This window comes from Oncorhynchus masou, chromosome 17 (genome assembly GCF_036934945.1).
Source record: "Oncorhynchus masou masou isolate Uvic2021 chromosome 17, UVic_Omas_1.1, whole genome shotgun sequence".
Taxonomy (NCBI): Eukaryota; Metazoa; Chordata; class Actinopteri; order Salmoniformes; family Salmonidae; genus Oncorhynchus; species Oncorhynchus masou.
Genome location: NC_088228.1, coordinates 17,027,681 through 17,041,359, shown reverse-complemented (window position 1 = coordinate 17,041,359; position 13,679 = coordinate 17,027,681). Strand labels below are relative to the sequence as shown.

The 13,679-nt window shown below is 42.5% G+C and overlaps 6 non-coding genes across 6 annotated transcripts; all 6 read right to left on the bottom strand.

Annotated features, from left to right (window-relative positions):
• Positions 1 to 1,605: 1,605 nt before the first annotated feature.
• trnag-ucc (transfer RNA glycine (anticodon UCC)) lies at positions 1,606 to 1,677 on the bottom strand. Its single transcript has one exon. It is a non-coding gene; the product is annotated as a tRNA-Gly (tRNA).
• A 1,978-nt stretch (positions 1,678 to 3,655) lies between these two features.
• trnag-ucc (transfer RNA glycine (anticodon UCC)) lies at positions 3,656 to 3,727 on the bottom strand. The gene has a single exon. It is a non-coding gene; the product is annotated as a tRNA-Gly (tRNA).
• Positions 3,728 to 5,710: 1,983 nt separating this feature from the next.
• Positions 5,711 to 5,782, bottom strand: trnag-ucc (transfer RNA glycine (anticodon UCC)). The gene has a single exon. It is a non-coding gene; the product is annotated as a tRNA-Gly (tRNA).
• Positions 5,783 to 7,765: 1,983 nt separating this feature from the next.
• On the bottom strand, positions 7,766 to 7,837 carry trnag-ucc (transfer RNA glycine (anticodon UCC)). Its single transcript has one exon. It is a non-coding gene; the product is annotated as a tRNA-Gly (tRNA).
• A 1,983-nt stretch (positions 7,838 to 9,820) lies between these two features.
• Positions 9,821 to 9,892, bottom strand: trnag-ucc (transfer RNA glycine (anticodon UCC)). Its single transcript has one exon. It is a non-coding gene; the product is annotated as a tRNA-Gly (tRNA).
• A 1,983-nt stretch (positions 9,893 to 11,875) lies between these two features.
• Positions 11,876 to 11,947, bottom strand: trnag-ucc (transfer RNA glycine (anticodon UCC)). The gene has a single exon. It is a non-coding gene; the product is annotated as a tRNA-Gly (tRNA).
• Positions 11,948 to 13,679: the final 1,732 nt, after the last annotated feature.

Below are 13,679 nucleotides of genomic sequence, written 5' to 3'. Positions count from 1 at the left end.
TTCGAGTCGACCAAAAGCCGTTCTTTCGACCAGATGACTGGTTCAAATTTTTAAAAGTGTGTTTTTCCATATATAAACTGAATAAAATCAACTATATGTAGGCTACTGAGCTTGTCTGATGCTTTAAGCATTACTCAAGAGGGTGCCCTAACCTAACCTAACCTAACCAGAAGAACAAAACCTTTTCCCGAATCTCCTCCTCCCGCTGCTGATGGCCTTTGCACCATTACGCTCCAGGCATTAGGCTACACCAGGAGGTCAGTTTCCATTTAGAGTGCCAATTAACCTTTCATTTATTTTTTACTGCCAAATTTCATGATATCCAATTGGTAGTTACAGTCTTGTCCCATCTCCACAACAGACTCAGGATAGGTGAAGGTTGAGAGCCACGCGTCCTCTGAAACACAACCCAGCCAAGCTGCACAGCTCACTTAACCTGGAAACGAGCAGCACCAATGTGTCAGAAGAAACACCGTACACCTGGCGACCGTGTCAGTGTGCATTGCACGCGGCCTTCCACAGGAATCGCTAGTGCACGATGGGACAAGAACATCCCTGCCGGCCAAACCGTCCCCTAAACGAGACGACACCGGGCCAATTGTGCACCGCCCCATGGGTCTCCCGGTCGCGGCCGGCTGCAACAGAGGACACAGACTTGAACCAGGATCCTGCTCTGCATTGCAGTGCCTAAGAACACTGCGCAACTCAGGAGACCTGACAACCTATCTTACCATTACTACCGATCTGCGTGCCAGTTATGGTTTTCATATGCATATTTTCGTAGAACAGTTTGATTTATTTCATATGTAAAGTCTTCGTATCTCAAAATCATTTTCAAGTGATGAATAAAAATGATATCTCAACCAAAATGGTAACTACACAAATCTAAAAGTCACTTCTATTGCCATTGCCAACAATGTAAAAACGGCCTACATGAAGCCAACAAATAAAATCATTACAGTCTGAAGGTGAATATCCTGATAAAAAATAAATCACTCCGGCCACACATGGCCTTTCTGCAACGAACATGTAACAATGTAGCAACTAATCAACTTGGTCCAGGCAGATGCTTGAGCTAACAAACTTGCAACATCGTGTAAAATATTTTGGACCCTCAGTTTCCCCTGCCAGTGACCTCCGGGCAGACACAGCTGTGGGCTCAATATCAGGCTATTTAAGCAAGGACAAGAAGTAATCAGGTAGTCCTGTTTTATAAAGTTTCCACCGGATCAGAGCATGACGTTTTATTATTTTTTGCTGAGTGCTTATCCAAAGGGAGAGAGCTGGCAATATTTTTCAAATAGGCTACATTGAGGAACTATTGTCATTCTCAATGGATGTAAAAACAGACTTTGTTTCCATGCTGTTTGAGGTGAAGAAAAATGTACTTTGAGAAGCTCCACAGCTCATAAGTGGTGGGGATTAAAGAGAATCAGAAATACTGTCAGATCAGTATTTGCTCGACTACAAAATTCTCAGTCGACCAACAGCCTATGGACCAGTTGACTAAAAGGTGTCAGCCCTATTTGATACTGAGATCAAAACAGCTGCACGAGATTTATGAACGGATTCATTTCAAAGGGTGATTCAAACAAAATACACAGTTGCGTTGGCCGGGAATCGAACCCGGGTCAACTGCTTGGAAGGCAGCTATGCTCACCACTATACCACCAACGCTTACCAAATAACTACCAGGAGCCGTCTCTGTTTGAAAATGAAAGTAAAAGAAAACCTACATTTGACATTTTCAGGATAATAATGGGATTCCCTAAAAAAACATCACTGACATCACCAGGCGGTAAATTAATTAATAGACCAATAACAAAGAGTTCCAAACGGCTCTGCCAATAACAGCTAGTTTTCAGGCTTCCCCCTTTCCACTCAGACAATGCCAGACATTCCTAGCAAAATTCTTGCTTGACAAATTGCTCTTTACTAACAAGTCATTTTTGCTTATTTTGGATCATTTTCATTGAAAACAATCACAGTAAGGTATTTGATTGTTACCTAGAAATTATTTGACTGATCCATTGCTGAAGTCCCCGACAACATTTTTTCGAGTCGACCAAAAGCCGTTCTTTCGACCAGATGACTGGTTCAAATTTTTAAAAGTGTGTTTTTCCATATATAAACTGAATAAAATCAACTATATGTAGGCTACTGAGCTTGTCTGATGCTTTAAGCATTACTCAAGAGGGTGCCCTAACCTAACCTAACCAGAAGAACAAAACCTTTTCCCGAATCTCCTCCTCCCGCTGCTGATGGCCTTTGCACCATTACGCTCCAGGCATTAGGCTACACCAGGAGGTCAGTTTCCATTTAGAGTGCCAATTAACCTTTCATTTATTTTTTACTGCCAAATTTCATGATATCCAATTGGTAGTTACAGTCTTGTCCCATCTCCACAACAGACTCAGGATAGGTGAAGGTTGAGAGCCACGCGTCCTCTGAAACACAACCCAGCCAAGCTGCACTGCTCACTTAACCTGGAAACGAGCAGCACCAATGTGTCAGAAGAAACACCGTACACCTGGCGACCGTGTCAGTGTGCATTGCACCCGGCCTTCCACAGGAATCGCTAGTGCACGATGGGACAAGAACATCCCTGCCGGCCAAACCGTCCCCTAAACGAGACGACACCGGGCCAATTGTGCACCGCCCCATGGGTCTCCCGGTCGCGGCCGGCTGCAACAGAGGACACAGACTTGAACCAGGATCCTGCTCTGCATTGCAGTGCCTAAGAACACTGCGCAACTCAGGAGACCTGACAACCTATCTTACCATTACTACCGATCTGCGTGCCAGTTATGGTTTTCATATGCATATTTTCGTAGAACAGTTTGATTTATTTCATATGTAAAGTCTTCGTATCTCAAAATCATTTTCAAGTGATGAATAAAAATGATATCTCAACCAAAATGGTAACTACACAAATCTAAAAGTCACTTCTATTGCCATTGCCAACAATGTAAAAACGGCCTACATGAAGCCAACAAATAAAATCATTACAGTCTGAAGGTGAATATCCTGATAAAAAATAAATCACTCCGGCCACACATGGCCTTTCTGCAACGAACATGTAACAATGTAGCAACTAATCAACTTGGTCCAGGCAGATGCTTGAGCTAACAAACTTGCAACATCGTATAAAATATTTTGGACCCTCAGTTTCCCCTGCCAGTGACCTCCGGGCAGACACAGCTGTGGGCTCAATATCAGGCTATTTAAGCAAGGACAAGAAGTAATCAGGTAGTCCTGTTTTATAAAGTTTCCACCGGATCAGAGCATGACGTTTTATTATTTTTTGCTGAGTGCTTATCCAAAGGGAGAGAGCTGGCAATATTTTTCAAATAGGCTACATTGAGGAACTATTGTCATTCTCAATGGATGTAAAAACAGACTTTGTTTCCATGCTGTTTGAGGTGAAGAAAAATGTACTTTGAGAAGCTCCACAGCTCATAAGTGGTGGGGATTAAAGAGAATCAGAAATACTGTCAGATCAGTATTTGCTCGACTACAAAATTCTCAGTCGACCAACAGCCTATGGACCAGTTGACTAAAAGGTGTCAGCCCTATTTGATACTGAGATCAAAACAGCTGCACGAGATTTATGAGCGGATTCATTTCAAAGGGTGATTCAAACAAAATACACAGTTGCGTTGGCCGGGAATCGAACCCGGGTCAACTGCTTGGAAGGCAGCTATGCTCACCACTATACCACCAACGCTTACCGAATAACTGCCAGGAGCCGTCTCTGTTTGAAAATTAAAGTAAAAGAAAACCTACATTTGACATTTTCAGGATAATAATGGGATTCCCTAAAAACACATCACTGACATCACCAGGCGGTAAATTAATTAATAGACCAATAACAAAGAGTTCCAAACGGCTCTGCCAATAACAGCTAGTTTTCAGGCTTCCCCCTTTCCACTCAGACAATGCCAGACATTCCTAGCAAAATTCTTGCTTGACAAATTGCTCTTTACTAACAAGTCATTTTTGCTTATTTTGGATCATTTTCATTGAAAACAATCACAGTAAGGTATTTGATTGTTACCTAGAAATTATTTGACTGATCCATTGCTGAAGTCCCCGACAACATTTTTTCGAGTCGACCAAAAGCCGTTCTTTCGACCAGATGACTGGTTCAAATTTTTAAAAGTGTGTTTTTCCATATATAAACTGAATAAAATCAACTATATGTAGGCTACTGAGCTTGTCTGATGCTTTAAGCATTACTCAAGAGGGTGCCCTAACCTAACCTAACCTAACCAGAAGAACAAAACCTTTTCCCGAATCTCCTCCTCCCGCTGCTGATGGCCTTTGCACCATTACGCTCCAGGCATTAGGCTACACCAGGAGGTCAGTTTCCATTTAGAGTGCCAATTAACCTTTCATTTATTTTTTACTGCCAAATTTCATGATATCCAATTGGTAGTTACAGTCTTGTCCCATCTCCACAACAGACTCAGGATAGGTGAAGGTTGAGAGCCACGCGTCCTCTGAAACACAACCCAGCCAAGCTGCACTGCTCACTTAACCTGGAAACGAGCAGCACCAATGTGTCAGAAGAAACACCGTACACCTGGCGACCGTGTCAGTGTGCATTGCACGCGGCCTTCCACAGGAATCGCTAGTGCACGATGGGACAAGAACATCCCTGCCGGCCAAACCGTCCCCTAAACGAGACGACACCGGGCCAATTGTGCACCGCCCCATGGGTCTCCCGGTCGCGGCCGGCTGCAACAGAGGACACAGACTTGAACCAGGATCCTGCTCTGCATTGCAGTGCCTAAGAACACTGCGCAACTCAGGAGACCTGACAACCTATCTTACCATTACTACCGATCTGCGTGCCAGTTATGGTTTTCATATGCATATTTTCGTAGAACAGTTTGATTTATTTCATATGTAAAGTCTTCGTATCTCAAAATCATTTTCAAGTGATGAATAAAAATGATATCTCAACCAAAATGGTAACTACACAAATCTAAAAGTCACTTCTATTGCCATTGCCAACAATGTAAAAACGGCCTACATGAAGCCAACAAATAAAATCATTACAGTCTGAAGGTGAATATCCTGATAAAAAATAAATCACTCCGGCCACACATGGCCTTTCTGCAACGAACATGTAACAATGTAGCAACTAATCAACTTGGTCCAGGCAGATGCTTGAGCTAACAAACTTGCAACATCGTATAAAATATTTTGGACCCTCAGTTTCCCCTGCCAGTGACCTCCGGGCAGACACAGCTGTGGGCTCAATATCAGGCTATTTAAGCAAGGACAAGAAGTAATCAGGTAGTCCTGTTTTATAAAGTTTCCACCGGATCAGAGCATGACGTTTTATTATTTTTTGCTGAGTGCTTATCCAAAGGGAGAGAGCTGGCAATATTTTTCAAATAGGCTACATTGAGGAACTATTGTCATTCTCAATGGATGTAAAAACAGACTTTGTTTCCATGCTGTTTGAGGTGAAGAAAAATGTACTTTGAGAAGCTCCACAGCTCATAAGTGGTGGGGATTAAAGAGAATCAGAAATACTGTCAGATCAGTATTTGCTCGACTACAAAATTCTCAGTCGACCAACAGCCTATGGACCAGTTGACTAAAAGGTGTCAGCCCTATTTGATACTGAGATCAAAACAGCTGCACGAGATTTATGAGCGGATTCATTTCAAAGGGTGATTCAAACAAAATACACAGTTGCGTTGGCCGGGAATCGAACCCGGGTCAACTGCTTGGAAGGCAGCTATGCTCACCACTATACCACCAACGCTTACCAAATAACTACCAGGAGCCGTCTTTGTTTGAAAATGAAAGTAAAAGAAAACCTACATTTGACATTTTCAGGATAATAATGGGATTCCCTAAAAACACATCACTGACATCACCAGGCGGTAAATTAATTAATAGACCAATAACAAAGAGTTCCAAACGGCTCTGCCAATAACAGCTAGTTTTCAGGCTTCCCCCTTTCCACTCAGACAATGCCAGACATTCCTAGCAAAATTCTTGCTTGACAAATTGCTCTTTACTAACAAGTCATTTTTGCTTATTTTGGATCATTTTCATTGAAAACAATCACAGTAAGGTATTTGATTGTTACCTAGAAATTATTTGACTGATCCATTGCTGAAGTCCCCGACAACATTTTTTCGAGTCGACCAAAAGCCGTTCTTTCGACCAGATGACTGGTTCAAATTTTTAAAAGTGTGTTTTTCCATATATAAACTGAATAAAATCAACTATATGTAGGCTACTGAGCTTGTCTGATGCTTTAAGCATTACTCAAGAGGGTGCCCTAACCTAACCTAACCTAACCAGAAGAACAAAACCTTTTCCCGAATCTCCTCCTCCCGCTGCTGATGGCCTTTGCACCATTACGCTCCAGGCATTAGGCTACACCAGGAGGTCAGTTTCCATTTAGAGTGCCAATTAACCTTTCATTTATTTTTTACTGCCAAATTTCATGATATCCAATTGGTAGTTACAGTCTTGTCCCATCTCCACAACAGACTCAGGATAGGTGAAGGTTGAGAGCCACGCGTCCTCTGAAACACAACCCAGCCAAGCTGCACTGCTCACTTAACCTGGAAACGAGCAGCACCAATGTGTCAGAAGAAACACCGTACACCTGGCGACCGTGTCAGTGTGCATTGCACGCGGCCTTCCACAGGAATCGCTAGTGCACGATGGGACAAGAACATCCCTGCCGGCCAAACCGTCCCCTAAACGAGACGACACCGGGCCAATTGTGCACCGCCCCATGGGTCTCCCGGTCGCGGCCGGCTGCAACAGAGGACACAGACTTGAACCAGGATCCTGCTCTGCATTGCAGTGCCTAAGAACACTGCGCAACTCAGGAGACCTGACAACCTATCTTACCATTACTACCGATCTGCGTGCCAGTTATGGTTTTCATATGCATATTTTCGTAGAACAGTTTGATTTATTTCATATGTAAAGTCTTCGTATCTCAAAATCATTTTCAAGTGATGAATAAAAATGATATCTCAACCAAAATGGTAACTACACAAATCTAAAAGTCACTTCTATTGCCATTGCCAACAATGTAAAAACGGCCTACATGAAGCCAACAAATAAAATCATTACAGTCTGAAGGTGAATATCCTGATAAAAAATAAATAACTCCGGCCACACATGGCCTTTCTGCAACGAACATGTAACAATGTAGCAACTAATCAACTTGGTCCAGGCAGATGCTTGAGCTAACAAACTTGCAACATCGTATAAAATATTTTGGACCCTCAGTTTCCCCTGCCAGTGACCTCCGGGCAGACACAGCTGTGGGCTCAATATCAGGCTATTTAAGCAAGGACAAGAAGTAATCAGGTAGTCCTGTTTTATAAAGTTTCCAACGGATCAGAGCATGACATTTTATTATTTTTTGCTGAGTGCTTATCCAAAGGGAGAGAGCTGGCAATATTTTTCAAATAGGCTACATTGAGGAACTATTGTCATTCTCAATGGATGTAAAAACAGACTTTGTTTCCATGCTGTTTGAGGTGAAGAAAAATGTACTTTGAGAAGCTCCACAGCTCATAAGTGGTGGGGATTAAAGAGAATCAGAAATACTGTCAGATCAGTATTTGCTCGACTACAAAATTCTCAGTCGACCAACAGCCTATGGACCAGTTGACTAAAAGGTGTCAGCCCTATTTGATACTGAGATCAAAACAGCTGCACGAGATTTATGAGCGGATTCATTTCAAAGGGTGATTCAAACAAAATACACAGTTGCGTTGGCCGGGAATCGAACCCGGGTCAACTGCTTGGAAGGCAGCTATGCTCACCACTATACCACCAACGCTTACCAAATAACTACCAGGAGCCGTCTCTGTTTGAAAATGAAAGTAAAAGAAAACCTACATTTGACATTTTCAGGATAATAATGGGATTCCCTAAAAACACATCACTGACATCACCAGGCGGTAAATTAATTAATAGACCAATAACAAAGAGTTCCAAACGGCTCTGCCAATAACAGCTAGTTTTCAGGCTTCCCCCTTTCCACTCAGACAATGCCAGACATTCCTAGCAAAATTCTTGCTTGACAAATTGCTCTTTACTAACAAGTCATTTTTGCTTATTTTGGATCATTTTCATTGAAAACAATCACAGTAAGGTATTTGATTGTTACCTAGAAATTATTTGACTGATCCATTGCTGAAGTCCCCGACAACATTTTTTCGAGTCGACCAAAAGCCGTTCTTTCGACCAGATGACTGGTTCAAATTTTTAAAAGTGTGTTTTTCCATATATAAACTGAATAAAATCAACTATATGTAGGCTACTGAGCTTGTCTGATGCTTTAAGCATTACTCAAGAGGGTGCCCTAACCTAACCTAACCTAACCAGAAGAACAAAACCTTTTCCCGAATCTCCTCCTCCCGCTGCTGATGGCCTTTGCACCATTACGCTCCAGGCATTAGGCTACACCAGGAGGTCAGTTTCCATTTAGAGTGCCAATTAACCTTTCATTTATTTTTTACTGCCAAATTTCATGATATCCAATTGGTAGTTACAGTCTTGTCCCATCTCCACAACAGACTCAGGATAGGTGAAGTTTGAGAGCCACGCGTCCTCTGAAACACAACCCAGCCAAGCTGCACTGCTCACTTAACCTGGAAACGAGCAGCACCAATGTGTCAGAAGAAACACCGTACACCTGGCGAGCGTGTCAGTGTGCATTGCACGCGGCCTTCCACAGGAATCGCTAGTGCACGATGGGACAAGAACATCCCTGCCGGCCAAACCGTCCCCTAAACGAGACGACACCGGGCCAATTGTGCACCGCCCCATGGGTCTCCCGGTCGCGGCCGGCTGCAACAGAGGACACAGACTTGAACCAGGATCCTGCTCTGCATTGCAGTGCCTAAGAACACTGCGCAACTCAGGAGACCTGACAACCTATCTTACCATTACTACCGATCTGCGTGCCAGTTATGGTTTTCATATGCATATTTTCGTAGAACAGTTTGATTTATTTCATATGTAAAGTCTTCGTATCTCAAAATCATTTTCAAGTGATGAATAAAAATGATATCTCAACCAAAATGGTAACTACACAAATCTAAAAGTCACTTCTATTGCCATTGCCAACAATGTAAAAACGGCCTACATGAAGCCAACAAATAAAATCATTACAGTCTGAAGGTGAATATCCTGATAAAAAATAAATCACTCCGGCCACACATGGCCTTTCTGCAACGAACATGTAACAATGTAGCAACTAATCAACTTGGTCCAGGCAGATGCTTGAGCTAACAAACTTGCAACATCGTATAAAATATTTTGGACCCTCAGTTTCCCCTGCCAGTGACCTCCGGGCAGACACAGCTGTGGGCTCAATATCAGGCTATTTAAGCAAGGACAAGAAGTAATCAGGTAGTCCTGTTTTATAAAGTTTCCAACGGATCAGAGCATGACATTTTATTATTTTTTGCTGAGTGCTTATCCAAAGGGAGAGAGCTGGCAATATTTTTCAAATAGGCTACATTGAGGAACTATTGTCATTCTCAATGGATGTAAAAACAGACTTTGTTTCCATGCTGTTTGAGGTGAAGAAAAATGTACTTTGAGAAGCTCCACAGCTCATAAGTGGTGGGGATTAAAGAGAATCAGAAATACTGTCAGATCAGTATTTGCTCGACTACAAAATTCTCAGTCGACCAACAGCCTATGGACCAGTTGACTAAAAGGTGTCAGCCCTATTTGATACTGAGATCAAAACAGCTGCACGAGATTTATGAGCGGATTCATTTCAAAGGGTGATTCAAACAAAATACACAGTTGCGTTGGCCGGGAATCGAACCCGGGTCAACTGCTTGGAAGGCAGCTATGCTCACCACTATACCACCAACGCTTACCAAATAACTTCCAGGAGCCGTCTCTGTTTGAAAATGAAAGTAAAAGAAAACCTACATTTGACATTTTCAGGATAATAATGGGATTCCCTAAAAACACATCACTGACATCACCAGGCGGTAAATTAATTAATAGACCAATAACAAAGAGTTCCAAACGGCTCTGCCAATAACAGCTAGTTTTCAGGCTTCCCCCTTTCCACTCAGACAATGCCAGACATTCCTAGCAAAATTCTTGCTTGACAAATTGCTCTTTACTAACAAGTCATTTTTGCTTATTTTGGATCATTTTCATTGAAAACAATCACAGTAAGGTATTTGATTGTTACCTAGAAATTATTTGACTGATCCATTGCTGAAGTCCCCGACAACATTTTTTCGAGTCGACCAAAAGCCGTTCTTTCGACCAGATGACTGGTTCAAATTTTTAAAAGTGTGTTTTTCCATATATAAACTGAATAAAATCAACTATATGTAGGCTACTGAGCTTGTCTGATGCTTTAAGCATTACTCAAGAGGGTGCCCTAACCTAACCTAACCTAACCAGAAGAACAAAACCTTTTCCCGAATCTCCTCCTCCCGCTGCTGATGGCCTTTGCACCATTACGCTCCAGGCATTAGGCTACACCAGGAGGTCAGTTTCCATTTAGAGTGCCAATTAACCTTTCATTTATTTTTTACTGCCAAATTTCATGATATCCAATTGGTAGTTACAGTCTTGTCCCATCTCCACAACAGACTCAGGATAGGTGAAGGTTGAGAGCCACGCGTCCTCTGAAACACAACCCAGCCAAGCTGCACTGCTCACTTAACCTGGAAACGAGCAGCACCAATGTGTCAGAGGAAACACCGTACACCTGGCGACCGTGTCAGTGTGCATTGCACCCGGCCTTCCACAGGAATCGCTAGTGCACGATGGGACAAGAACATCCCTGCCGGCCAAACCGTCCCCTAAACGAGACGACACCGGGCCAATTGTGCACCGCCCCATGGGTCTCCCGGTCGCGGCCGGCTGCAACAGAGGACACAGACTTGAACCAGGATCCTGCTCTGCATTGCAGTGCCTAAGAACACTGCGCAACTCAGGAGACCTGACAACCTATCTTACCATTACTACCGATCTGCGTGCCAGTTATGGTTTTCATATGCATATTTTCGTAGAACAGTTTGATTTATTTCATATGTAAAGTCTTCGTATCTCAAAATCATTTTCAAGTGATGAATAAAAATGATATCTCAACCAAAATGGTAACTACACAAATCTAAAAGTCACTTCTATTGCCATTGCCAACAATGTAAAAACGGCCTACATGAAGCCAACAAATAAAATCATTACAGTCTGAAGGTGAATATCCTGATAAAAAATAAATCACTCCGGCCACACATGGCCTTTCTGCAACGAACATGTAACAATGTAGCAACTAATCAACTTGGTCCAGGCAGATGCTTGAGCTAACAAACTTGCAACATCGTATAAAATATTTTGGACCCTCAGTTTCCCCTGCCAGTGACCTCCGGGCAGACACAGCTGTGGGCTCAATATCAGGCTATTTAAGCAAGGACAAGAAGAAATCAGGTAGTCCTGTTTTATAAAGTTTCCAACGGATCAGAGCATGACATTTTATTATTTTTTGCTGAGTGCTTATCCAAAGGGAGAGAGCTGGCAATATTTTTCAAATAGGCTACATTGAGGAACTATTGTCATTCTCAATGGATGTAAAAACAGACTTTGTTTCCATGCTGTTTGAGGTGAAGAAAAATGTACTTTGAGAAGCTCCACAGCTCATAAGTGGTGGGGATTAAAGAGAATCAGAAATACTGTCAGATCAGTATTTGCTCGACTACAAAATTCTCAGTCGACCAACAGCCTATGGACCAGTTGACTAAAAGGTGTCAGCCCTATTTGATACTGAGATCAAAACAGCTGCACGAGATTTATGAGCGGATTCATTTCAAAGGGTGATTCAAACAAAATACACAGTTGCGTTGGCCGGGAATCGAACCCGGGTCAACTGCTTGGAAGGCAGCTATGCTCACCACTATACCACCAACGCTTACCAAATAACTAACAGGAGCCGTCTCTGTTTGAAAATGAAAGTAAAAGACAACCTACATTTGACATTTTCAGGATAATAATGGGATTCCCTAAAAACACATCACTGACATCACCAGGCGGTAAATTAATTAATAGACCAATAACAAAGAGTTCCAAACGGCTCTGCCAATAACAGCTAGTTTTCAGGCTTCCCCCTTTCCACTCAGACAATGCCAGACATTCCTAGCAAAATTCTTGCTTGACAAATTGCTCTTTACTAACAAGTCATTTTTGCTTATTTTGGATCATTTTCATTGAAAACAATCACAGTAAGGTATTTGATTGTTACCTAGAAATTATTTGACTGATCCATTGCTGAAGTCCCCGACAACATTTTTTCGAGTCGACCAAAAGCCGTTCTTTCGACCAGATGACTGGTTCAAATTTTTAAAAGTGTGTTTTTCCATATATAAACTGAATAAAATCAACTATATGTAGGCTACTGAGCTTGTCTGATGCTTTAAGCATTACTCAAGAGGGTGCCCCCTAACCTAACCTAACCTAACCAGAAGAACAAAACCTTTTCCCGAATCTCCTCCTCCCGCTGCTGATGGCCTTTGCACCATTACGCTCCAGGCATTAGGCTACACCAGGAGGTCAGTTTCCATTTAGAGTGCCAATTAACCTTTCATTTATTTTTTACTGCCAAATTTCATGATATCCAATTGGTAGTTACAGTCTTGTCCCATCTCCACAACAGACTCAGGATAGGTGAAGGTTGAGAGCCACGCGTCCTCTGAAACACAACCCAGCCAAGCTGCACTGCTCACTTAACCTGGAAACGAGCAGCACCAATGTGTCAGAGGAAACACCGTACACCTGGCGACCGTGTCAGTGTGCATTGCACCCGGCCTTCCACAGGAATCGCTAGTGCACGATGGGACAAGAACATCCCTGCCGGCCAAACCGTCCCCTAAACGAGACGACACCGGGCCAATTGTGCACCGCCCCATGGGTCTCCCGGTCGCGGCCGGCTGCAACAGAGGACACAGACTTGAACCAGGATCCTGCTCTGCATTGCAGTGCCTAAGAACACTGCGCAACTCAGGAGACCTGACAACCTATCTTACCATTACTACCGATCTGCGTGCCAGTTATGGTTTTCATATGCATATTTTCGTAGAACAGTTTGATTTATTTCATATGTAAAGTCTTCGTATCTCAAAATCATTTTCAAGTGATGAATAAAAATGATATCTCAACCAAAATGGTAACTACACAAATCTAAAAGTCACTTCTATTGCCATTGCCAACAATGTAAAAACGGCCTACATGAAGCCAACAAATAAAATCATTACAGTCTGAAGGTGAATATCCTGATAAAAAATAAATCACTCCGGCCACACATGGCCTTTCTGCAACGAACATGTAACAATGTAGCAACTAATCAACTTGGTCCAGGCAGATGCTTGAGCTAACAAACTTGCAACATCGTATAAAATATTTTGGACCCTCAGTTTCCCCTGCCAGTGACCTCCGGGCAGACACAGCTGTGGGCTCAATATCAGGCTATTTAAGCAAGGACAAGAAGAAATCAGGTAGTCCTGTTTTATAAAGTTTCCAACGGATCAGAGCATGACATTTTATTATTTTTTGCTGAGTGCTTATCCAAAGGGAGAGAGCTGGCAATATTTTTCAAATAGGCTACATTGAGGAACTATTGTCATTCTCAATGGATGTAAAAACAGACT